The following is a 27,759-nucleotide window of genomic DNA, read 5'->3' as shown; positions in this document are numbered from 1 at the left end:
ATGGGAAGGCATTGGATGGTACAAGCCAAAGCCATGCCATGGAGGGCACAGCTGGGAACTGGAGTGTTGGCCAGTGCTGGAGCATGATGCTCTCATGTTCTGTTACAGACATATGACAGAGCAAGCACACTGCACTGCTGTGCTGACACTGGAAATCTGGTATTTGGAGACTGCCCAGGAAACCTTTCCACTAGGAACTCAGAGAGGTTACACTGGAAGAGCGAACATCTGCACAACGTCCTAAAATGCTTATCTCAGGTTAGCTTTGCTTTAGCAATGCTATAAACAACCTGTCCTAAAAATAGCCTGACAAGGGAAGGTCGGATGGAGTACAGCCATCACATAGCCCAGGATCAATACCACTAAAATACAGAACAATTCAAAACACATCACCTCAGTCTTGCTCCTCTTTATCCATCATCAAACCAACATAACACTGGAAATCCTATCACTGCAGAAGACAAAGAATAAAGCACAGTAAGCAGTTCTGAGTTATGAAGCCAGGAAGCAGAAAAGGCTGGGGTTGAATAAATATGTGTTCTTCGTGCTAAAGATAAGGAACTTCTATTTCTGTTGTGGATATAACCATAGCTCCCTTTTAGCCCCTGTAATTAAAGTCTGAATTCAGTCTAAGAGTGGCACATGAATGCATGACTGACTGCGGGAGCCTGATCCTGCCTTTGTCGCTTCCATAGACAGAAACCCTGTAAGTGAAGCAGACTCAGAAATCAAAATGCAGGTTTGGATTCTGATGAGATAGCTCATGGTGCTCCTCTGCCCACTTCTTTCCCTTTTAATAAGGATTTTTGGTGTCCATTTTTCACCTTGCATCAAACTATTCCAATGTCAGGTACGTTTCTCCTTCTCCAAGCACATACACCAGTAAATGAACATATTACAAGGATTACAATAAACACAACTGATATCAGTGAAACCTCACAGGAACATAAAACATGACTTACAGCACAAAGTGCAATATGCAGAAGAGCCATTTCTAATGCTGTTATCCTCTAAGGTCCTCAGTTAAGGCTGCTTCTTTCTCTCTTCTTCAGGCACTAATAAATCTCCAGAAGAAGAAATGAAACAGGGATCCTATTATATTGCAAATATAAATACCTGTTTATCCACTCGCCAACATATAATATTCCAGCCACTCTATAAACTAATATGATATTTTGCCCCATTTCCTCTCATAGCTATTTTCCTGTCTCCACAATAACAAATACACTTATAAAGCCAGTCATGAATAGGGTGATGTACAAAAACAGGAGACAGAGCAGACTAAATAAGGAGCACATTTAAAAGCTGGAATGACCACAGATACATCAATGTATCAGGCTGACCCTCAGAGCTCATGCTCAGGAACATTCCTAGGTCAGAAAAAACAGGACAATGATCAGAGCGTTACATCAGAGCATTACACTCTGGTATCCTTTCTTTCCACTATTTTTACCTGTTTTAATCGCGTAACAAGTACTTGGCACAACCATATCATATTGGAAGAAATTCTTCCCTGTGAGGGTGCTGAGGCGCTGGCACAGGGTGCCCAGAGAAGCTGTGGCTGCCCCATCCCTGGCAGTGCTCAAGGCCAGGTTGGACACAGGGGCTTGGAGCAAGCTGCTCCAGTGGAAGGGGTCCCTGCCCGTGGCAGGGGTTGGAGCTGGAGGAGCTTTGAGGTCTCTTCCAACACAAACCAGGCTGGGATTCTATGATTCTATGAATAAGAAATTAAATCATTGCTACTTACTGAATCCCACATCCACAGCCCTCAAATTTCGAACCCTCTTTGGATAAGCAGCACAAATTCTGCAGCAGAATTAATTACAGACATCACATGCGGATCAAAACATGTAACAGTGCAATAGCACTGAAGTGGTAGAAACATTTCCATAAAACATGAGAACAAATTCTGCCTGTCCAGAAAACTAAAATCAAAGACACATTATGATAAAGTTTAGCAAATCCCACGTACGGGTGCAAGAACAGAGCGCGGGTTGCAAGCAGTGAAGCACAGAGGGTGCTGAGGCACTGACATGGATTGCCCAGAGAAGCTGTGGCTGCCCCATCCCTGGCAGTGCTCAAGGCCAGGTTGGACACAGGGGCTTGGAGCAAGCTGCTCCAGTGGAAGGGGTCCCTGCCCGTGGCAGGGGTTGGGGCTGGACGAGCTTTAAGGTCCCTTCACACCCAAACCATCCTGTGATTTAATGATTAATTAAAACCAAATGGAGCAGTTTCAGTGCCATAAAGTTTAATATAGTAGTGCCTGTGGTGGTGCATCTACATGCTATGTGTAATCCACTGCATGGAGTGCATGTGCTTTCTCTCATAGAGATTCCTAATCCAGCCCCAGGTGTTTTGGTCATGATGACAGCCGTTGCCAACAACTACAGGGAATTTTCCATCTGAATCGGTATGAGATATCTAATGCTGCATCATGGGAGCAGACAGACACTGGCCTGGGTATCTGCAGCTGCATAGAGATGGGCTTTTAAGATGTTCTGCTTTTTATTTCCCTAATAAATAATCAGTATTAAAGACCTGCTTTGGCTTTTGAATTTGTATGGCTTTTTGGATATTTTAATGGGGGGGTGTGTTGCACTTGTAGCTCGATTTCCTCTCTAAATGAGCAGTGTTTCAGCAACCCACACGTACTAAAAAACTTAACTGTTCTTTTTGTAGCTGTCAGAACCTGCATGGTACAGGGAGTCCAAACCAAAGAGCTTATTTCACTTATGGAAGGCTCTTTAGGAAGTAATACTGATGGGTTATTCAACAAAGCTCTATTTATTAGTGTAAGCGATGCTTCATCCTCTGCACAGTGAGTCTTTCGGAAAAGCAAAATAGATGAGCTGCTCAACGCATAGTTTCTTTGAAGAGAAATACGAAACAACAGCAACAAGAAAAGAAAGGAAAGCAACAAAAAGGTTGCATTGCAGCAGAAGAAATAGGTGCTGTTGGCTCGTCATAAGCATTTCTTAGTGAGATATAACACAGTTCAACTTTTAAATCAAGCCAGCTCAGAACAATTTCATGGCACCCAAACAGGAGAGTCTTTTCCTAGAACGTGGAGGATTAGAGTGGGTAAATGGCAGCCTGTCCCCTTCTGGAAATAGAGAGGGAAGATAACAAGTGGGTTGTTGTTGCCCCAAGGGGCAGAGCTGGGGCTTTGTTTTGCTCTTCCTGTTTTTCCCCCCAAGGGAACTAGCAGATGGTTTGACAAAGCAAGAGGAGGTTTGGCTCAGTGCTGGCTCTGGGCAGGGAGCTTGGCAGGCTCCACGGTCCTGTGCTCTGTCTGGGGAGACTCTTAAGACATTCATTACTACAGGAGGAGGGGAAAAAGCATATTGAGCTCCACGGCACAGCTTGTACCCTTGTGAGGGACAGCACTAATTCATGAGCATGGCTGTGCTGCAGTGGCATCAGGAGGAGTGGGGCATGGCAGGATCAGGGAGCTGACGTTTCCTTTCTCCTTAACTACTGCCTGGCTTTACATTTGGGTTGTTTCCTGTCAGAAGCCAAAGAATAAGTGATTTTTGCAATGACGATTTCAATAAATGTAAAATAGCAGTTTCCTTTTCAGCCTTGAGCAGACACTTAAAGACTAACTTCAGTCAAGCCAGAGTGGGAAAGGGTCTTTTCAAAGAGACAGACCACATTAAAGCACATCTCCTGAATGACAAAGCTTTTATGATAGTGGCGATTATTGTTCAGCCTAAGGGCTTGTTTGAATTTAACTCTGCTTCTGATATATCTACTGCTTTCTGTGATGCAATATAGAGAATCCTGATTTGGGGGCTTGTTCGTTGGTCATTGGGGTACTCAGCAGTGCTTCCTGGCCTGAGGAAGCACTCCTCTGCTCACTTCCCTGCCATCACCTTTGGCAGATGAGATGTGCTCTCCTTGCTCCTGCTACCAGCGCAATAACCTCCAAGAAAACAGCTGATTTGATTTTGGGTGGGAATGTTAGTGCTTCTTCCTAACCCCTATGCAGGCACTGGCTTCAGTGGCAGCTCAAGCTTCTCCTCTGTTCATTCTCCCTTTGTCTCCCAGCTCAGCTCCACGAGCCTCAGCCTTGTTTTCTTGGTCCATTCTCTCTCAAATCCGGTTTTCCATCCGTTAGAAGTTGCCTAAGAAGTCTCATTTCCGAAACTCTAATCCGAATGCGTTCAGATTACATATGAACAGTCATCTACCTGGTCTGGTGGAAGGGGTCCCTGCCCGTGGCAGGGGTTGGAGCTGGATGAGCTTTAAGGTCCCTTCCAACACAAACCAGGCTGGGATTCTGGGATTCTTTTGTACATCCACCCAGAGCTGAAAAGCAGAATGCCTGATGAACACATCCTGGCGCCGGGCGCTCCTTGCCAGAGCACTTTGGGATTAGACTGTTCCCAGGTCTAATGGGTACTTTCTGCCAGCCTGAGCATTAGTTACAACAGCGCAAGGCCGCTCTAATTTATTCTGCTATTGGAGGATCCTTGTGGGAATATATTATGTGCGGAAGCTCAGTGATGCAGAGCTGTATCCAGCTCTTCTCAGCCTGAGTACCTCGTTATTATTTGCATTAGGGTTGCTCCAGGGAAGCCCAGGGCCATGCTGTGCGCAGCACTGTGGAAATGCAGCAGTTCAAACCCTCTTTCAGCAAGGGATAAGGAGAAAATGGCCTGGGACCGGCTGCTGGTGAGGTGTCGGAAAGTCTCCTATAAATGAAATCTCTGCTGAATACTCATGGCGCAGTCAGCAGCCCAGAATTAAAAAGGCAGGAAACCAGGGACATTGGGTTTGTTTCTTCCTAAAAAGGCAAAAAACAAGAAGAAAAGGAACCACGTTTTTATACTTGGGCAATGTCACAAATGGAACTGTTTTGATCTTTACTTAAATAAGGAAACTTTGTTGAGGAAAGCTTCTCTTCACTCACATCGGAGGCCAGGACTAAACCCATCCCTGAATAGACTTGAGGATGGTTTCATCTGTCAACTTTCAGGTGCTCATTCAACATCGCAAAGTGGATCTCAGGCACCAGAAGGGGAAGAGTTTCTGCTTTGACTACAAAAATCTAGTGGGATTCCTTTGTAATCTCTACTTTTCTCTAGGTCTTTTGAAGCTTAACTTTAGGCTGAGTTCAAGTGAGTAGTCTTTCTCTCTGCTTCCTCGCAGCATTTTTACTCTGGAGCTCACTGTTGTTTTGTTTGCTCGGGAAGGAGGATAAAAAACAAAGGGGGAATAGAAATTACTCTCTAAACCAATGCTTGGCATGCCTGCAGTTAGCTGAGAAATGATTTTATTTATTAAAGATGTGAAAATCCCTGCTTCCATTGCACATTTAATTTTCACTTAAGCAAGATAACTGCAGCCCTGAAAGGGGAACAAGCAGCGCTCTGGAGAAGCAGAAACGGGCACTTTTGAGATCATCGGTATTTTATGATGCAAACTGAGCATGAATAAGTCAGAAAAACAGTCTGAAAAACTGCTTCACCTGTTCAACAACAGCTTTCCCCATTTCCCTGACAGTTTAAAAGATGCACTTGTTCCAGCACAAGAAATAACACAGACATTTGCCGCAGGAGGTCACTGGCTATGTTGAGGTTTTACGCTGTACAGCTCAACTTCTTACTCACTCAGAAATCCAACAAGCTCCTGACAGGCAGAAGATGGTGACAGATGTGTGCAGTGCTGACCTTCGATACACCATCCACCTCCCTGATGCGCTCCACTTTGCTCAGACATTGCCCTTCAACAAACACTTTCTTATTTCTATTGGTAAAAATCTATTTTGTTGTATTTTGTATGTGTAACAGCATCACTTTAATATTAATTTATTAGTGAAATGAAAGTTCTGCAGTGACTTTCCAACAGTCTTGAATGAGAAAATTCCCATTTTAACTGAATTGACTTGATTTAAATTAATTTTTCTAATTTTAACTTAAAAATTCCCATCTAGCTAAAAACAAAGAGTTCTGAGTTTAGTTTAGCAAGTTTGCCAGCAGTATCAGAATTGCCAACTAAGCAGACATCTACATTGACAATAAAGTTGGGTGCAAGTCCTAATTCTCCACTGAACAGCCCTTTCTCCTACCTGAGAGCAGGTTTGTTGTTACATGGACTCCTCACCTCACTTCAGAAGCATCCCTCACCAGGCAGGTGAAGCTCACTCAGCCAACAGCCCTCATCCAGCTTCACATGGGCTCTCAAGAGTGTCAGTAGATCTGGGGGTCTTCATTCCAGAAAAGTGGAGGGTTGGGAAGCACCTTATTCCTGCAAAGAGAGTGGAGCAAGCAACTGTGAGAAGATGCTACTTAAACGACCTTCCATGGGCAGGTACTACACACTAGACCATGTCGCTTAGGGCTCTGTCCAACCTGACCTCCTTGAACGCTACAGGGATGGAGCATTTACCACTTCATTGAGCAGCCCATTCCAGTGCCTCACCACCCTCACGGGGAAGATCTTCCTTATATCTAACCCGAACTTCCCCTGTTTCAGTTTGAACCCATCACCCCTTGTCCTATCACTACAGTCCCCAATGAAGAGTCCCTCTCCAGCATCCTTGTAACCCCCTTCACATACTGAAATGTTACAGAAACTAATATCCTAGTGCAAGGGAACCACTCTCATGAACAAGTTGTAACAATCAAATATGCTTATTGAAAGCTAAATTTCCCATCTTTTCAGCAAATCCTTGTGCCCTTTGGGACATTTTGTGTAGCTCAAACACCCAGGTACTGTCCCCTCCAGCAATGAAACGTTAATAGACTGAAACGTTTCAATTGCATTACTATGAATGGGATGCAACCTAATCTTATAATACATAAAAATACTGTAAAACATGTGATATTAATTCCTAGAAGTGGGTCTGGAGAATCAGTGGATGAAGCGCAGTACTAAGCAGGTGCCAAATACAATTATTTACTCCTGTTAAACTCTACATGCCCAGAGCTCATCAGACAATGCCCATGCAAACACCTAGTACCTCCCTTTAGTCATGTTAATTAAATCACAGTCCTAAAAGACTAGTTCTGCCTTGCAAACTACATGAGCCTCTGGTTGTGAAGGTTAATTAACTGTAGAGGAAATAGGTTGTAAAACAGTGTGACTTTCAACCAACCTAATGTTTGCTCTTAGGGCAGATGCTGGTGCTTGACCAGGTATTATCCACCCAAGCTGTGATCTCTGGCCTAATGACACAATGGGAACACACCATGGACTTGTCACTGGGGACAGTCACAGGGATTAAGTGCACAGAGAAAGAATGTTTAAAAGACATTTTCACCTCTGGAAAGGTCTGAGCCTTGGCGACAGAAGTGGGACAGCAGAGACCTACAGTTAGCAGAGCCCTGGAAATCCATTCTGCATAACAGGTCTCCTATTGTTCCCATGCCCACGATTCCCAGGAATGAAATTAACCCTTTTCATTCAGCCAGATGAGATGAAGCAGGTTACATCAACCAGATGTGCGGGACCAGATGTGCAGCCCTTGGCATTCTCTGTGGCTGTAGCCTTCTACAGGTACCCTCTACTTCCTCCTGGGGCATATCATGTAAGTCTCAAATATAGTGAAAGGACATTAAGTAATATAAGGGAAGGAGAAAGACGAGGAGGAGACTTTCAACCAGCATGGGATCTCAGTGCAAGGCAGATCTCTGTTAAAGTGTAGAATTTAGCTCTCTCATTTGTGCCTTTATGCCCACTGAATAGCAGGGTAACCATTGAGTGTCAGCTACAGACTAACTTTTATTTTACTTCCCTTTTAACTAAAAAGATACTTTGTCAGGTCTTTAGCTAATGTATGTATGCTGAATTAGCATAGCATCTTTCTTCTAGCACCTGTAAGAACCAAAATCCAAGAGTCAGCACAAACCTGATCTGTCATCCAAGTACAATAAAGCTAACTCTTGTTATCTAGTGCGATGTGAATGCACATCGTAAAGCTAATACAACACAAGAGATGCGCTTTATCACTACAAAGCAGAGCCTACATAACCACTGACCCTAAATTGTGCTGCAGACTTTGAGTACAGTCGGGAGGAGACATTTCTGTGTTGAGACAAGGCCAGAGTATCCTTCAGTTGTGTACAGCAGCATGCACATACTTTGCCAGTAAAAAGCTCACTGTGCTTGCCAAATCAGCATTTTCCCTGGCATAAACTTGCCCAAGTGCATTATTAACAGAAATAGCAGACAACTTGGCTTCAAGAGGAGCTTTAGGGACAGATCCTTGGGCAATTCAAACATCCTCCCTGGACTGAAAGCAATGGGTTTACTCGCACTGAGGATATGGTCTGGAAAGGACATGGCAAATGCTGTTGTCTGAAAAGAAAACCTGATTTCCACACCTGCAAATCCTTTCAAGCCAATGTAAGGATAAAGATGATCTCATGTATAGGACACAGCAATGATCAGGCACCTGACAGCTGGCATGGGAGTAAATGACACCTAAAAGCTATCGGCCATTAGTCTTGTACTTGAAACAGCCTTGCATGATGCAGGTATATCCACACCATGCTTATTTCCATCTAGGAAAGCTGTTGGAAGAAGTACCTGGTCTGAAACACGCCATGAGAAGAGGATCCAAACATAAAGGCTTTTCAAATCAGCTTTTTCTTTGAACAACTCGGACAAGGACCGAGCTCGGCACATTGTGGCTGATGTGCTGGGTTGTGACATCTGAAGACAGTCTGTAACTCGACGTGAGAGATCCAATCTGACGCCATGCATCAGCTCCCGAAGCAGCGGCTGAAGTCTTCAAAATAGGTTTTTCTCTTCGCTCTGCAGTTTTGATGAAAGCTGCATTTACGGCAATCACCCATCAGGTAACTCCTGCCCCAGCTCCTGGCTGGCTTCAGGTGATGGGCTCATTCACGGGTCCGGGCCTGTTCTTTGTGGAGAAATGTGATGAATTATTGGCATTTCAGTGTATGTTCCTGTTCCAATGCCCAGATCACTGACTGCGTTTTCTGGAGGATAATAAGTCAAATTAAGGTAACACCTGTGAAGGTGACAAATCAAAGGACTTGGAGTGCGATGTTCCAGCTCTGTCCTCCCCCTTTCTCACTGGTTTATATTACATAGGATGATAGCTTTGAACTGTGGATAGCAGCCTCATCATTGGCCCAGCTACTTCCCACAGTGTTCCCGTATCCCCATGTCTCACCCAGGCACCAGTGAATCAAATTACCTTCTCCATCCACAGCACACGAACCTTCAGACGACACATGAAGTATCCTTTTTAAATTAAGTCTATTTTGTAATATCCCTCATGTGCAGCCACTTCCATTCTATCAATATGTGAAAGAGACTAAACAGACATAATTCACATCCCAAAGAGCCAGAGATGTGAGCTAAATCAAAGAGATCTATACGATAACTTGCAGTTAGTTAAACCCTTTCCATTATACAAGTGTAGATCCCCACTGACATACCCATTAGTACAGTAGCAGTAATTATGTCAAGAGAAAACTAGCCAAGCCTATAAAGTAAAGCTTACTGACAAGGAATTTACAGCAACTTGCTCATTAGTATCTGAATTTGGGAAGCGTGGAAGCTCAAGATCTCTTTTCCACCTGCAGAGCCCTTTATGCAGTCTTTGACCCCAGGAGGATGTTCTGGGGTCTGCTCTTTGCAGCCTTTGGCTGCTCACAAACATCAGAACTTTGTTCATCCTCAGTAACTAGTATTGTCTTTATCAGCATGGGAGGGACCAAAACAAAAACTAAAGGATGCTACTGAGGACTGCTCTCCACTTAATCCCCAAGGCAATTTCCAAGCTACATGAAGCATCATGAGAAACATCAGCATGTACCCAGCAGCCAATGCAGCAGCTCTGGACAGATTTTGAGGTGAGGTTTTCAGCTTGTGCAAACACTCACTTCTTCCCTGCAATCTCTCCCTACAGTGAACAAGGACACAACACAGGAAGCACACTGCATTAACCACGCTTGAGCTCCATACAAGAAGTACAGACCCACAGGGCCATCGCGCTTTGTCTTTTCTGCTCAAGGGAGAAACTCACTGTGGGTGCGGAGGACCCAAGCTGAAAGTGCCAAGAGCTGAGAGGCAGCCGGCAGCCCCAAGCCCTCTCAGACCCGGTTTGCTGTTGCTGTTCTTTACAGTGCAATCACCAAATGTAAAAGAATGCATGTTTTCTGAATGAGAAATGAGTTTCTAGCCCAGACAAGGAAAAACTACTTCAGTTTTTATGAGGAATAGTTAGAAAATTGGCTATTTCTGAGAAATGGGCTCTGTGAATATAAACTACCTGAGTCCCTGAAGCTTCCCAAGGAAACCTCTGCGAATCTTGCCAAGCACACACTATGAATAATTCCCCAACCCAATATCAGGGAAAGTAAACAGGGGGCTCAGCAATGTGAATTGTGTGTTTCTGAGGGACTAATCGGAGGGAGACAAATCTGAGCCCTAGACTTCAGTGACATCCCACTGATGCTCTGCCTATCCCATGGGCATTGAGGCGCCCTGGCAGCAGAGCCCCCACGTCCCACAGTCAAGCCCAGACACTCCCCTGAGCAAAGTCTGGCTCTTTGGGTACTTCACATAGCAATTTTGAGATGCTGACAGTAAGATAAGATGTATCCAAAACCCGTCAGACTTTGCGCATCATTTAGCTCTAATGGCAATCGCACTTTGTCACCCTCAGAAGGGACCAAAGACATGATCCCTCCACAGAGGGCCAGGGCAAAAAGGAGCAAGGGCTTCTCTGATGCCTGCAGAGAAGGATGTAATGTCCTGAATGAGAATCCTAAATTGCTTTCAAAGATATGCAGGGAGATATCAATATATATTTAAAATGGTTTTCAATACAGTTAAAAATTGACAAGTGTTTTGCGACAAGGACGTGGGTACTTTTGTTTTCTGATCCTAGAAGCACTCATGCAGATCTGGCAGTGCTGCGCCACTCTTGTATTGAGCATCCTAAGAGATACTGCAGAAGGAATAAAGGTCCGGGTTAAAGAGCTATGTTAAGGATTTGCCTCCCTCTGTGCTCTGCAGGTCCTCTCTGTCCTTGTTCTGCCTTCTCAGCAGGTCCTCACACACTCGATGCTTCTCTACCAACATAAAGAGAGTGTGAAAACATCGCTTCAGCCAGTCCAGCTCCTACAGAAAATGACTGAGTCCAGAGGAGGCCATGGAGCTGCTGCGAGGGCTGGAGCAGCTCTGCTCTGGAGCCAGGCTGAGAGAGCTGGGCTGGGGCAGCCTGGACAAGAGAAGGCTCCTGAAGGGGAGACCTGAGAGCAGCTCCAGTGCCTGAAGGGGCTGCAGGGAACCTGGAGAGGGGCTTGGGACAAGGGCCTGTAGGGACAGGCCAAGGGGAATGGCTTGAACCTCCCAGAGGGGAGATGATAGATAGAGATGAGATCTTAGGAAGAAGGTTAACTGGTTAGCTGGCACAGGCTAGCTGAAATGGAGGCATCCTGCAAACCTTTTCCCTTCCATTTACACACCCAGTGGGCAGCAACTCGAGGGGCTGCACATTTAGATCCACTCAAACACAAGCGCGCCCCATTGCTAATATTCCTTTTTTTTCCCCAGACACCTTCTCTTCCCATTTCTCCAGATTAAAGCCTACCAGGCACCAGAAGCATCCCTGCAACCTGGGGTAACACGGGAGAGGATCTATTTCACCAGGAAGAGACATTGCCCAGGCAAAGGTCCCCACGAGCATGGGGAGGTGTTGGGTGTAGAAGGGGCGATGAGCAGATCCCAGCTCCAGCAATCACTGCTCTGCATTCCTCTGCCCAAGCTCATACGGAGCGACTGCTCTGCTTCTCTGAGTTAAGGAGCCAGCAGCAGCTCTGTGAATATCAGCCCCTGACAAACTGCCAGTTGAAGCAATTTAGGGAAAGCCTTTGCAGGCTTCAGGAAAACGGAATCTGTTTGCAAGAGAAATAACAATAATCATAGTAATTTATACTGGCATCTAATCAATTCCTAAGGGATTTTGAAGTTTAGACAGTGAATTCTAATGTCCTCAGTCCAATCGAATAACTTGGTGGTTTGCTTCCTACCTTTCCCTTGAGTTTTATGGTGCATTTCTAACAGCAGTGAAAATCACTGCGGAGTGTCACAGTACCTTGTGGATGCGCAAGGAAATGTTTTCCTCCAAGCTCTTTTCCTATTAGGAGATCCGCATGCGTAAAAAAGGAGAAAAACCATCTGGTCTATAATTTTGCCGTGACACTGGAATGAGGTGCAGTGCTCCGGCTGTTCCATGGCTGCCCAGGGACCCCAGGCTGGGCTGAGGGGCTCCCGCAGCCTTTACAACCCTCTGCACAGCGGAGTAATACAGGGGAAACAACAATACCAAAGTACCCAACTCCCCCGGAAGCAAATATCTGCCTATACGGCTGAACAAAACCCCCAGGTCTCACCTCAGCAGTGCCACCCACAGAACAACTGCAGCAGCTTGTTCAAAACCTTCTGCTCCATTCAGTCCTGTGAGACCTTGCCACTGCCCTGACCCCAAAGGAGCATGGAATGAGGTTTGGAGGGGGGACATTTGCTGCTGTTCATACACGTGTGTTGCTTGTGCAAAAGAGCTCTAATCCAAGTGTCCTCCAGCAGTTCCCAGCACTGAGCTTTGAGAATGTAAAGGAAAGTAAACCATCTTTGTGTTCTCAGACCTGAACAAGAGAAGTCATTTTGCTCTAAACCCAGTTTTCCAGTCTGCTCTTTTCAGTCCACTCAACATCAGCTCCACGCAGACTGTGTTTTCCTTCTCTCAGATTCAGTACCCGGTTAGGCGAGTAATACAGTCAATAAATAAAACGGTTATCATCATCCGGATGTCATTAAGAGGCTCAGAATTACTTTGTGCCACTAGATCTAACTTATCACAGATTATCTGGGACAGATGTTATTTAAGATCTGTGTTTTAATCACACGGGTTAAAATGAAGAGGGTATAATGAGCTTCTTAAATCACAGGGGATGTCACCATGGGAAACATCCGATTATTTTTTAAGTAGCCCAGCTGCCTGACTCAGGAGTTCATGAAACTCCCCCCAGAAGGTTCACTCTTCCACACCTCATTGCTCTCAGCCTTTTGTACATTTAATATATATAAATGCATATAATCAGTTCTATTCTACCAGTATCGGGCCATCATTAAAGCCTACAGCTCATTAGACTGCATGGCTTCATGTCTGTTACACAGCTATTAAACAGAAATTGCTATTTCCACAAGTGACCCATGCTAACACTCTAACTTCTGGGACAAAAAAGCAGGAGGAAGGCTCATTTCTGTGGATGATCAAGGGAAGAAGATCTCTGTTCCATGGGATTCGTTCCTAACTCTGAGGATGAGACCACCAAAACGAATGCTAAATATCATTCATGTCTTAGCATGTTATCTACTTCCATGAAATTCAGTTTCCTGGCAGAACTGATGCACATGTTGTTTTGACCACTACAATGAAGCATAGGACCTGCCCAGCTGATGTTGATGGTGGGTTTCCTGAGCAGAAACCATTGGAGCTATTCCATCTGTAGATGGAAGCTGTGGGTGCCTGGATTTCTTAGTACTAACACAGAATAACCAGAACCTAAGTCCATTTAATTACTGTATTAATTCCCAGATTGTGTTCATTGAATCTACACCAAATTTAATCAGTTTTTACATAAGTGTGACCAAAAGAAAGTCGATCAGAAATGTGGGAGGCTCACAAAGGAGTACAGGCAGAAAAGAGAAGAAAACACAACCAAGGACTATTTGTGAGCAGAAATAGCTGTCCTGTGGTGGAAGCTTGGGTCGCTGGCATTCACAGCATTATTCATGGTTCAGTGTGAGATGTTCCTGCCCACGACAGGGGGTTGGAACTGGATGAGCTTAAAGTCCTTTCCGACCCAAACCATTCTGTGATTCCTCAGTGCTCACCTCAGCATCGGTTAGAGAGGGGCTTCCTCATGGTTTTTCCCCAATCACTTACCCAGCTTTACCTTACTCTGTCACAGTCCTTTAGCCTTATGAAGTTCAGATTTGAAACTGCACTTTTCCACATGTGAAGGGAAGGAGGCCAGGATGCATGAAAGTTTGGGCATTTTCTCAGGGCTCCGTATTATTCCTTGTGGAAGGCAAAGCAAAAGAAATTAATGTTTGTTGTGGCTTTAATGGCTATTTCATTACAGCCAATTGCAATATCCCCAGAGGGATGCAGTGAAAAACACACATCCCTTGTAATGAGTAGCAATTAGGAAAACCAGGTAGCACCAGCTATGAGGACTCTCTTTTTGATAAGAATAGGTGTCACCGGAGCTTGTAGTGGTCCTCGCAGCAGTGCATGGGAGCTTGGTCCTGGGAGACAGTAGGATGCCCCAGCCCAGCTCTGAAAGCCCAGCGTGCCCCTGTTTTGGAGCAGCAAAATACCTGTCCTTTCAGGTTGTCTCCAATCTCCTGGCTTTTTCCTTTTTTCATAGAACCCCAGCCTGGTTTGGGTTGGAAGGGACCTTAAAGCTCCTCCAGCTCCAGCCCCTGCCACAGGCAGGGACCCCTTCCACTGGAGCAGCTTGCTCCAAGCCCCTGTGTCCAACCTGGCCTTGAGCACTGCCAGGGATGGGGCAGCCACAGCTTCTCTGGGCACCCTGTGCCAGCGCCTCAGCACCCTCGCTCTAAACAACGTCTTCATTACATCTCACCTGAACTTCCCCTGTTTGCTCACATCCTACTGAGTCCTTGCAGTTGGGAGCGCCAGTAAAGTAAATAGCATCTCTAACACATCACTGCATGTAGGCATTAGCCATAGAGTAAACTATATACCTGCTCAGAAGTGTCTATGAACTCATAATTATTGTAATACAAGCTAAAGATTTAATTGCTGGGTAAACCAGCAGCTTGGATATTGTTAGCAACTGGGGAGAGAAAACAGAGGAAAAAAGAGCAAATGAAACCCCAGCTAATCCAATTATAGGAGCACATTTTCTCAGCTAAATATAAGTTAAAGTAATTCCTTTTTGGTATTATATCACTATGTATGAGGAGCTCTCAGATGCAGCTGGAACATAGAGATTTTCTAAAGATTTCCACAGTAACAACCACTTGTACTCATTTTAAGGAGTCTCCTCATGCAATCCCTTGGCAGAAGCTGTTGGGTATTGTAGAGGTTGACTTCAGGTCTCTGTGAGCACCCCTCAACAGCCATCAACAGGTATTCTAATAAAGGGAGAAAAACTCTGCTTTTCAGCACACAGCATTAGTGCCTGATCACACAGCTCCTTACAAGGACCAGGATCCTGCACTGATAAACTTAGCAATAGCAAATTGTACATATTTACCGTGCATTCACTCCTACAGGAATGATAATATCCATGATCATGACCTCTTGAGGTCAGTATTACTAGAAGAGAAGCAGTTGTTGATGCAACTCCATAAATATCCTTGCTTTCTGTCTGGGCAGGAGGCCTGGAATCAGAAGCATTTTTCAATCATGACACACTGAATGCCAAGCAATGATGTGTTTCTGAGAGCTTCTCAGGCAAGGTCTAGTTGAAAGAGGAGAAATCTAACCCAGGCTGTACTTGAAAGGACTATATTCTCAGTAAACATCTATTCCTTTCAATTCACTTATTATGCCATGAGAAATGAATACCCCCAAAGGCAGGTTCAGGTGACTAAGCACAGATTTGATGAGCTAAGTGCAGGCACATATGTCTGCACCGCTGAAGATGTGACTCATTTTTGGCAGAAACACCAGAGATTTGCTATAAAAACCAACTCTACTGCATTAGTTAATTAGCTTCTGGTACTGCAAGCTCATTCCCAGAAGGACTGCATTCACTGCAAACTGCTTCCTAACTCACAGCAATATATGTAACGCAGACAATTCAATCGTGACAGCACAAACCCAATGTGCACAGCTCTCAGATCTCAGACATCAGCCTTCAGCACTGAGACAGCCTTGGAAGCTGAGCTAGGAGAAGATGGATTACGTTACAAGGACATGGAAGATGTGTCACCCACCAATGGAAATGATCTTTTTAAAACGAAGATGGAGAGATTTAATGAGTCCATAATTGAATCTCAACACAGAACTTTTATAATGGGACGTATCAAAGTTTGCCATCTGCTACACATTGCTGTCTGACCCCTCTTCCTTTCTCATTTAATGGACGAAGTGAATTTCCAACCCCTGTCCCCACTGATGATGAGGTGGAAGAACCTGATACTCAAAACGGGAAGCTCATTGACAAGGGCTGGGTGCTCTTCTAGCACGTGCAATAGGAAGGCAGGATGTGATGGACTGCAGCAGCATGAATCTGGCAACTAGGGGCAAAACAGGTTCCCCAAGTAAGCTGTGGCTGCCCCATCCCTGGCAGTGCTCAAGGCCAGGTTGGACACAGGAGCTTGGAGCAAGCTGCTCCAGTGGAAGGGGTCCCTGCCCGTGGCAGGGGTTGGAGATGGATGAGCTTTAAGGTCCCTTCCAACACAAAGCAGGCTGGGGTTCTGACTTTGCACTATTGCCTCATAACAATATTTATATATATTTGTTGCTAATAATGGGGTATATTGTATCAGAAGAGAAGCTACTCAAAACTGTACCATAAAGGATAATGGCCAACTGTAGCCTGATATGTCCAAGATGGAAGTTGATGGCTCTGCCCTTCCTTAGATCCAGCCCTTTCCCTGCCTCACTGGGGGTTAGGGACCCCCATCATTCTAGAACACACCCCATGTCCCCCAGAGGATGCAATGAACTTCAAAGACACATTCACAGGCTCTTTGGGACTCCCAGCTTGTTCTCCACACTGGGTTTCCATTCCATGGTCAGCCCTACCCGCCTGCCCGCAGTTCAGATTGGGAGAGTAAATCCTTACTATTTACTTTGGAGATTTTTAAGCTGGTATTCTTGGTATTCATTGCTTTGCCTAATCTCCTGCCTCATAAAGTAGAATCAAATAAAATCTCTAAGGGCCTTCTTGGAGCTCCTGCTTCAATAGTGGAGCTACAGCTGGGAATAATCCTGTCATTGTTTCTTCAGGCTTTTGTTGGTTGACACAACACACCACCAGCTCGGGAGCCGAGGCAGGGGATTTTGTTCTCCCAGCTGAAGAGGAGGTGAAGCATCTGTTCTAAAAACAACACTCACAGCCCTTGTGAGGCATTCTCAAAAGGGAAGGTGCTGGGTTGTTTTCCAAGCACAGTCACTCTGCTTTCACCTTGAAGCCCCTTAGAAATGTGCCCTGCTCCTCAGTAGGACAAACTAAACAGTGAGGAGCCCAGACTCGGTCCAGGGGGGTATTCCTGACTCATCAGGGACGATTTTGTCCCTACTCTGTTTGAATAGGAAAGGCGGTGGCGATGTTGCTGTTTTGTTTTGCTCCCCATTCAGTGCTCCATCGTGCAAAGACTTCAGCACACGTTTATCTCTGCAGACATCCCGAGAGACTGCAGTGGTAGAAAACAAGCTGGTTGTTTATTGGGGTGGGGGTGAGGATGGGAATAATCTACACATCTATCACCTTGCTGAAAGGAAATTGGTTTGTCTGAGATTTCCATTGCTATCCTTGGTAGCAGAATAACCTTGCAACATGCGATAGTCCAATGAGGTCATTCATTTCTAATGGCGGCTCGGCCACCTCCTTCGTCACTGCAAATTATCAGAGGAAGAAAAGAAATAAAGAGGATAACGGGAAACCCTGAAAACCACACACGAGGCTCAAAATCCACAGCGCTTTGAGCTCACAGCAGTCACAGCGCCCGCACGTGGGGACATCTCCAAAGAGCATCTGAAAGCGCTCAGGGCTGCCCCTCATCCAGCCACACGCAGCTCCTGTGCCAATCAGGACACCAAACCACAGCCTTCAGCCTATTGGCAAGGGAGAATCTCTGTGTTTTGTCACAGTGAATGATCTGGGTAACGAGAAAGCTCCATTCCTCAGGGTGTTAAGGAATGAGATGTTGCGTGACTTTAAGAGAGGTTCAAGCACCGTTTCCATTGCTGCTCTACACTGTTAAAATGGCATAGGATTATTACCCACAAGGACTCTGCCTTTTAACTCCATAGCAAGCTTACATAGCTTCAGTGGTTATTTATGAGTCCCAATGTTATTAATCAATACTTCTTCTTCACTGAAAAACAGGATCAGCAAATTTAGCAACCCGTGAAACACATCTAAGAGCATTGTCTCACATCTGACCAGCTCAGATCTTTTATTTTATGAACCTTCTGCCTTCCCACTCATCCTCTCTGTGCTTGAGAAACTGCTTCCCTCCCATGAAAAAAATTCTTTCACCATAGAATCATGGAATCCCAGCCTGGTTTGTGTTGGAAGGGACCTTAAAGCTCCTCCAGCTCCAACCCCTGCCATGGGCAGGGACTCCTTCCACTGGAGCAGCTTGCTCCAAGCCCCTGTGTCCAACCTGGCCTTGAGCACTGCCAGGGATGGGGCAGCCACAGCTTCTCTGGGCACCCTGTGCCAGCGCCTCAGCACCCTCACAGGGAAGAGCTTCTGCCTAAGAGCTCAGCTCAGTCTCCCCTCGGGCAGGTTCAAGCCATTCCCCTTGGCCTGTCCCCACAGGCCCTTGTCCCAAGCTCCTCTCCAGGTTCCCTGCAGCCCTTTCAGGCACTGGAGCTGCTCTCAGGTCTCCCCTTCAGGAGCCTTCTCTTGTCCAGGCTGCCCCAGCCCAGCTCTCTCAGCCTGGCTCCAGAGCAGAGCTGCTCCAGCCCTCGCAGCAGCTCCGTGGCCTCCTCTGGCCTCGCTCCAGCAGCTCCACGTCCCTCTTGTGCTGCTGCCCCAGAGCTGGATCAGGGCTGCAGGGGGGTCTCCCCACAGCGCAGCAGAGGGGCAGGATCCCCTGCCTCAAATTTATTTAGCAGGGTACAAGTGAGGAAGAGTTTGTTCAAGCTTTGACTGATTTGCGTTTCCCCCATTATATATTTCAGGGTGGTTTTTTTAGTTAGAGAAATACAAGCCCCTGGGACCTTGTTATAGGGCACTTGGATGTTTCATACTCCTGCATGTAAGAGAAGCAGGTAGGAACTGCCCAATCTAGATGGAAACCTCTGCTATCAATAGGTGCAGTAGGAGTTTCAACCGGAAACCAGAAACTGGATGCGCACCACTTTAGTTCATCAGCCCCAGAGTAAATCAGTGCTTTGATTATCTATAACCTGTGCTGCTGCCTAGTCACCATTCAAATCCTAAGCAGTAAAATCAAATTAATCCAATCTAATTGCTTCTGAACCCTTCTGAAGAAGACAGAGAAGGAACACATCAGACTCTGTGACTCTGCTTTGACACTTATTACTTCATGCTGTCCTCACAAATCGCTCACAATACTTAGCACTTCAAAAACAGGTTATGAACACTCAGTGATTAATCCTCCTAAAGACCTCAGGAGATCCCTAAACAGATATTAGCTTCCCTATCTACAGAGGGTGGAATCGAGATAGCAAGGATTAGACAATAAACTGACCCAGTGGCCAAATGATGCCCTGTTTTATTTACTGATCCTTTATCGTCTGTGCTCTAAGATTTAGGGTCATAACAGTATTTTAAGCCTTAGCTTAACAGGCAGGTACAGAGCTGTGGAAGAGCCGCTGCTATCAGCACAGTGGGCATTAACTTCTCTCAATGGCAAAACCTGGCTTGATGAATGGCTGAAGGGCAGGTTGCAGCCCAAGGAGGGCGGTGGAGGTAACCATCATCCTGAGCCCAGTGCCTGGTTTGACTCAGGCATCCTCCAGGCTCCTCAACACTGCAGGATTGACAGAAATGCATCTTAAAGCATTCTTGAGCCATATCCATCAAACACAAATGACTAAACCTGCTCTTCTTAAAAGCTGTGATGCAGCACTTTCCGTGTGCACCACAACTGTCTCCTCCTACTGCCCGCTCTGGAATGAAGCAACACATGGCAAGGTGCTGGTTTTCCGCTTTCTAAGCACCACCACACTGGCAGCTGGGGGAAATGGCTGCATCCAGCACACCTCTGAGCACCCAGCAAAGCCCATGCTCAATGCACAGTGGGATGACCAAGACCTCTGTCCTGTGAGAGGCAGGAGCTGATGAGCTGATGCCCAACACTGTCTCTCTCCAGGCAGAGCAGCTCCTGGGTCTTTTCTCCTGCCAAAATCCCACTGTGGGCAATGCTGGAGGCTGGTGCCTCTCAGCAAGGTAGGAGTTAGTGTCCGACAGACCTGTCATCTGCCTCTGTCAGAGCCTTTCTCCTTGCACCTTACCTTTGTACTCTCCATGGTTACAGAAGACCCTGCTTTCCCATTCGCACCAATTTGGCAAGAGGGTCTGATGTGAAGCACTCTGAGTACATCCACTGTTTCCATGCTCAGATTCTTGTTCCCTCCTGGAAGAGCACAGATACACTCATTACTGTTTCTCAAGACCTACTGCTCAGCTTTTTGAATCAGCTGCCACTGAAGCGAGATCCCCATCTGGTATTTCCTATATCAAACATCCAGGCCTCCTTATGGGCCTCTGTAAGTAAATACATATACACTTATACAAGCACGCAACCCACCAATATCACCCCAAATTAGCCACGTCTAACTTGATCCCCAGTCATGACACTCTGCAGTGTTTCACTCTATAGTGTTTCCTATGTGGCAATCTGTATACCTGAAGCAATAGTGGTTCATAAGAGACACACCAAGGATTACTTCACCAAAGCTTTATGCAAACATTAATGCTGTGATTTTATACACAAAGGGCTTTTTTTTCTCCCTCAGATTATAATGTTTGGCATAGCTGCACCTAATGTAGCATATGAACTCCAGCGCACATTAAGATCATTCCCGCAGCAGTTTCTTCAGGATAATCCCCAGAAGATGGGATAAATTATACATTATTTCCATGTGCAGGATTTAAACCAAATTCTTTTGATTAATCATAAGCCATTAATGGTAATGGTAATGAGTATGCCACTAAATGTGCTATAAAATATGTAAAGCCTGGATGGCTCTCAATAGATCTTGGCAAGTGCCCCATTTAACCTTCACAGCCCGTGAAAAACTGTTCCAACTTCTTCATTTTAGACATGAAAACTATTGATTGTTTACAGCATTGCATGACCTTTTCTGACAAGTGGGGAAAATGATGAGATATTAGGTTGTAATTCAATCATGCAATATGCTCTAAATTATGTTGGGTTTCCAAACGCCGATGGTGCCTCTGCACATTCATTTTAGCTTGGAGTCTCATCTAAGTCTTCGAAGAAGATATGTATGAAACTATTTCAAACGGCAGCGCTCCCTGAATGGCCCTGGGTACAGATAAACTGTTAATGATGTCTGTAAGACGTCAGACCTCAAAAAATTGCTCCTAACTATAAGGAATAAGTAATTAATAATATCAGCTAAATGAGACGTAGCAGCAATATATAAACCAGGTTGTGAATCACATGAACCAAGAGCCTATTTTACAAATCCTGTGCAAGGACATACCCAGACTCCACCAGCAGTATCTAACCACTACGATGCTTCAGTAACTTTAGTCTTCTTAGTGTAACAGCATCTGTAATGGACCACTTTGACTCATCATCCCAAACCTGAGCCTCAAATGAAATCTTCTCGTCACTGCTGATCGCACAACACACAGGGCTTCAAGAGTTAACCATATAATCTGATAGCAATTTTTCCTCTTCTACAGGATCTCATTTATCTTTCTCCTAATCATATATTTTACTGTTTATTTTATGTCTAAGTCTCTCATCCTTTCATCATCAGAACTATGCCTGCAGTGAGAGGGAATTATTGTATCTTATTATAGACCTGTAATTACGAGTGGTAAGTGACCACAAAAGAGGATCTTTGGGAGCACACAGTGTTAGAGAAACATCTAGAAACTGGGATCTGTTGCGAAAATATGCTGCTATTTCCTCTTTCAGTGCCTGATGCCTCTGTGTCTCCTATACATGACAGAGATTGGGAATTGGAACAATCTTAAGGTTCTTTCCAACCCAAACCATTCTATGATTCTACCAGATGCTGCTGATGGTTATCTATGATTTGTCTGAAAGATAATTCAGCTCTAGCAGTAGAACACTTCTACTAGAAGTAGGTGACATCTCTGCCAGTGCTAGCAGATGCAAGAGAGAAAACCCACATGAAAAGGTCCTACATTCACCATCTGCTTTGATCTCAAGCAGAACCCCAGCTCACCCCAGCTGCCACAGCAGGCATCCCACCAGGGATTGCTTCCCATATATAAATTCACATACCCATATATAAATGCACATAAACGTTCAGTCCTTTTTCAAGTGTTAGAATAGAATAGAACAGAACAGAATAGAATAGAATAGAATAGAATAGAATAGAATAGAATAGAATAGTTAGGGTTGGAAAGGACCTCAAGATCATCCAGTTCCAAACCCCCTGCCATGGGCAGGGACACCTCACACTAAGCCATCCCACACAAGGCTTCATCCAACCTGGCCTTGAACACTGCCAGGGATGGAGCACTCACAACCTCCCTGGGCAACCCATTCCAGTGCCTCACCACCCTAACAGGAAAGAATTTCCTCCTTAGATCCAATCTAAACTTCCCCTGTTTCAGTTTGAACCCGTTACCCCTTGTCCTGTCACTACAGTCCCTGACGAAGAGTCCCTCCCCAGCATCCCTATAGGCCCCCTTCAGGTACTGGAAGGCTGCTATGAGGTCCCCATGCAGCCTTCTCTTCTCCAGGCTGAACAGCCCCAACTTCCTCAGCCTGTCTTCATACGGGAGCTGCTCCAGCCCCTGATCATCCTCATGGCCTCCTCTGGACTTGTTCCAGCAGTTCCGTGTCCTTTTTATGTTGAGGACACCAGAACTGCACACAATGCTCCAGGTGAGGTCTCACAAGAGCAGAGCAGAGGGGCAGGATCACCTCCTTCGCCCTGCTGGTCACGCTCCTTTTGATGCAGCCCAGGATACGGTTGGTTTCTGGGCTGCGAGCGCACACTGCAGCCGGCTCATGTTCATTTTCTCATCGACCAGCACCCCCAAGTCCTTCTCTGCAGGGCCGCTCTGAATCTCTTCTTTGCCCAGTCTGTAGCTGTGCCTGGGATTGCTCCGACCCAAGTGTAGGACCTTGCACTTGTCGTGGTTGAACTTCATAAGGTTGGCATCAGCCCACCTCACAAGAGTGTCGATGTCCCTCTGGATGGCTTAATTTTTTGTAACAAATAAGATTTAAGTATTTACAACATGTAAAAAGCTTTTAATCTGCCCATTTCAGAGAAGGAAGCTCATCCTACCTTTAAAAGCTGCAGAGAGGAGGCAGGTTTTATTCTGCTTTGTCAGACCTCTTGCTCTTCATCTGGGACTTTTTCCAAACCAACACCTACTGAATCAAAATCAGACTTTCCCTAAGTGACCCTAATGCTCAAACTTCATAAGAAATTATGAAATATACAGTGGGACTTAAGCAGGGGAAGTTCAGGTTAGATCTAAGGCAGAAGTTCTTCCCAGTGAAGGTGCTGAGGCGCTGGCACAGTGTGGCGCATCAGGCACGGACTCCAGTTCTGGTGAAATCTGAAATCGTTTATTTCGCGTCTCTCATCCCTTTTATAGACTACTAGGTGCTCAGCAGTAACTTTTCACTCTTTTACTCCCTTATCATCCCGATTTAGCAAAACTGCTAAGGGTTACAAATATTCACACTGTTTGGTCTGACTTTGAGATGCACATCCTGCTTTATCTTGCAAACCGCCTGCTTTGTTTTGCAAGCCGATCTTTACCTTTCATAGTTCTCTTTACAGTTCCCAAGGCTTAGGCCCGATGAGGGTGATAACGTGATAACGCCTGGATCCATTCCATTAACTATTTCTATCCATCACCCACAGCACAGGGTGCCCAGAGAAGCTGCGGCTGCCCCATCCCTGGCAGTGCTCAAGGCCAGGTTGGACACAGGGGCTTGGAGCAAGCTGCTCCAGTGGAAGGGGTCCCTGCCCGTGGCAGGGGTTGGAGATGGATGAGCTTTAAGGTCCCTTCCAGCACAAACTCTTCTATGATTTTACAACTCATCAGTGCAGCCTTCCAGGAGAACTGATGAGCAATGCGCTTCCTCTGGGCTCTATTGAGTTAGCATGTTCCCATCCGCACATGAGGCTGTTAATGTGATGCTCGACCTAAGAATAGGATTGGAAATGTTTTTCAGCAATGGACATTAAAGGTTTTGGCCTGCTATAAGACAGTAATGGCTTTCGTCTGTACTAAAGCTGAATATAGACAGGTTTTTTATATCTGATAGCTTAACAGTAACTACTCCCTGTCATTTTCACCCGTTTCAGGAATTAAGATTCCTGACCATTCTGCTGCATAATTCAAGGCTGATTTACAGGTAGAAGGACAAAGCATTATCAGTCTCAGTGGAAACATCCTTCCGCTTGAACTGGAAAGTTCAAATTTGCTGGAAAGGGGTCATATGAGTTTGTATTCCTGCGCTCCTAGCCCTCACGCTCACCCTGCTCTTTCAAGAGGGCAGCTCTTTGAGGGGTTTCACTGTGTAAAATATTGAAGAGACCTCAAGCCACTGTGAGGAGCACAGATTTAATAGGAAGAACCAGCCGTGCCTCCACACTGCCCAAACTCACTGTACCAGGTCCTCTGAGGAACTTGGATGAGCATGGTTTTTAAATCAGCTATGAAAGTTAATTTTACCTTAAAAACAACCACCTTCTGCCATCAGGCACAAGCTTCAGGGTAAGTTCCGTAAAGAGATATTTCTTACAGTGACTATTGGGTAAGTCACTGACTTGTTGATAAGCTAATTTAGGCATGTCACTGTCAGTGACTGCGCACTGAGGAAGGAGGCATCTCAACCACAGAATCACAGAATCAACTAGGTTGGAAAAGACCTTTAAGATCAAGTCCAACCTTTAACGCAACCATGCGCATAATCACCTTTTGTATACATTTTTTGCTGAAAAATTAGGCAAAAAGACATGGAAATGAATATCAGCTCAAAAGATCATGGGACTGTATGCGCATTCAAACCAGATTGGTGATTGATTTCACATGGTTTAACCATTGCTTTATAAAGGCAGTCACTGGGAAAGGCATCAGCCTTGTATAGCGTTGATCCATAATCTAAGAGGACGTTACCAGAGTGCCACCCAAAACAGGTCACACTCGGGAACCAGGCAAACATTAGAGCTGCTGCAGTAGGGGTTTGACCCCAGACTGACAATGAAGGCACAGGGTAATTGGCTTTTCAATGGTAAGCAAATTCCCTTTCTTAATCTACTTTTAATACAAAAGCACACAAAATACTCCAGTACAACTCAAGGCAACAGATTGCTGCAGTTCAGAGAAGTGAGTTCAGAGTCAGAGAAAGCACAAATAATACAACTCACTAAGTTAAATACATATGGGAGGGGTGGGCAGAGGGGTCATTTATAGCTGCCTGGGGCAATTACCCTGTAGGTATCAAATTCTGGTGTTTCTAAAGACATATACATCTGTCAACATCTCCTGAAGGCAAAAAGAAGATAAAAATGCTGAGGTGGAGACATCCCTAAGGTAATAGGATAAAAGTTTATAGGCAGGGGTTATTGTTTCTGCTTCATATTTTGATTTTCAGCATCCCATGTCTGAAAACACACTCAGAAGCACCAAGAAGGGATGCGATGTGATACTGCCTGTGTAAAACTCCTAAAGCTCCTCAAACCTGGGTATTATTTGTTTGGTTTGGAGGTTTTTTGGGGGAGTATACTCAGGCCTGATTGCTTTAAAGCAAAGGAATCAGACCCCTGAACTATTGATCCACTGCCATGTTAAAGGTTATCATATTTACCACCAGGGATGCACAATGGAGCAATCAATTTCCTCATTAACATAAGGAGTAATGTATTTCTGCCATCGGACTCAGGTAGTTTAAGCAGCTAATCACAGCTCAATTAAAAGTTACTGCTCTCAATTGAAGTGATTGGGTGAGCACATCTAATCCTATTTAAACCTAAAGACAAGCCACACCACTTGAACAGCCACTATAAAGTAGTGAAGGGTGTATAAACCCATAAACAGTACATGGGATCATCAGAAAGGTGCTGCCCATGATTAACAACATGTATGAAGGCTACAAGTGAGGCTTCCAGCACAGTGCAAAGGTTTGAGCTATTTCACCATAAAAGAGGGATAATGGATAGACACTGAGATTGTGATGGTCGCTCTGCCCTGCAGTCACCAGTGCCACACCACGGAACAGAAACCCCACACTGTGGAGCAGGTCTGCTGCTGCCTTGATTGATTCTCTGCGTGATGTGTCCTAAATAAAACAGAAAATAAAGGAATTTTCCATTTGCCAAGAGACTGAAATGACCAATTCTCCAGAAAAGGTAACATAATCCTGGTAGGAAAATACCTTTAAACTCTATTTTCCCCCCACCTGCAGACGTGGCTATCTGTGTTCCCAAAATCATTCTTCCGTACCTAAACCCCTTTACAGAGGAAACAACTCCAGAGCAGGGAATGGCTGCAGATAACTAAAGTTTATTGAAGACAGATATCCAGTGTATGGCAGAAAAATGGAAAGTACTGAATTTCTGACAGGCTTCTGAAAACCCCTTTACCACACGTCTTGTATAATACACATTATGGCGATAATGACACATATATATATTTATGCATATATAAATAAAACTTATGATATCCTTTCCCTGGGAGCAGTTTGCATAATGTCTGATGAATTCTATAGATGCCACAAGCCTCATATCAAGATCATTTCCCCTACTAAATCTTTTACAGTTGTTCCTGCTGTAAAATGGAACATTTCATAACACGGAAGAAAACTGGGCCCTCTTTCCAGAGATAAAGTGACTGTGTTATGCATCTCATCACCATGGAATACTGAAGTAAGTGCAATGACAGTGGTAAGAACTTCTGACAATGCTCCCTTCCTTTGGAGAAAGCACCTTTGCAGCTCCAGATGCTGTGGATGGTTTGCTCCTCACAGCTCAGTCTCAGTTACTAAAAACCACACTTTTGTGAGTATTTAATCTCTTAAGCTCACTTTTTGAAGGCAAAAACCTCATGGCTCAATGCCGTGAGCTGTGGCTTAGACTTTCTCTAATGATTGGCTTTGCAGTGCAGCAACACAACCACAGGCCACCAGCTCTGGTGCATGTCTCACCCCATCATGACCTGGTTCAGATCAAATTGCCCTCCAAAACCAGTTTACTTCCTTGAACTAGATCCTTGGGTCATTAGACTGTAGCCTTGTTGCAAGGCAAGAAATGGATGGTGCAGCTCTTAACAGAGGAGGACTCTCCCTTGGCCACAACTAACATGTAGAGAGGCTGAAGTACATCAAGAAACTGAACTTCTGGAAGTTTCCTCCCAACCTCAATCAACTCTCAAAACCCCAGATGATTTTCTTGCTGTTATTCCCACAATGTCCTTAACATAACTTGCTGCTAAGTGATTAGAGGCATCAGCGACTCCATTGACAGAGCACAATGAATCCCAGGGTGGGGAATTAAATAGGACTGCGCAGCCTTGGTGTCAGAGAAGCTTTGGCATCACAAGGATTTTCAGCTCAGTTCAGTGACAATGGACTCTCTGAACCTTTTCATGAAGAAACCATAATGTAAGTGTTATAACTGAAGTGAGTCTGGAGGACCTTTCTAGACAACTGTAGCTAGTGACATCTTTGGCAATAGTGAATAAAACCCCTTTAAGTAAATAAACAACATCCTTTCATGGTAGTAAATCAGACCTGTTCCAAAACATTCCAAAGCCAACAGACCATTACATTAACTTCAGCAAGCGCTATCCACCTCTCTTGAGCAGAGCAAGAAAATGAAAATCAAAGCAATAG

This window comes from Lathamus discolor, chromosome 3 (genome assembly GCF_037157495.1).
Source record: "Lathamus discolor isolate bLatDis1 chromosome 3, bLatDis1.hap1, whole genome shotgun sequence".
Lineage (NCBI taxonomy): Eukaryota > Metazoa > Chordata > Aves > Psittaciformes > Psittacidae > Lathamus > Lathamus discolor.
This window is presented reverse-complemented; position numbering follows the sequence as displayed.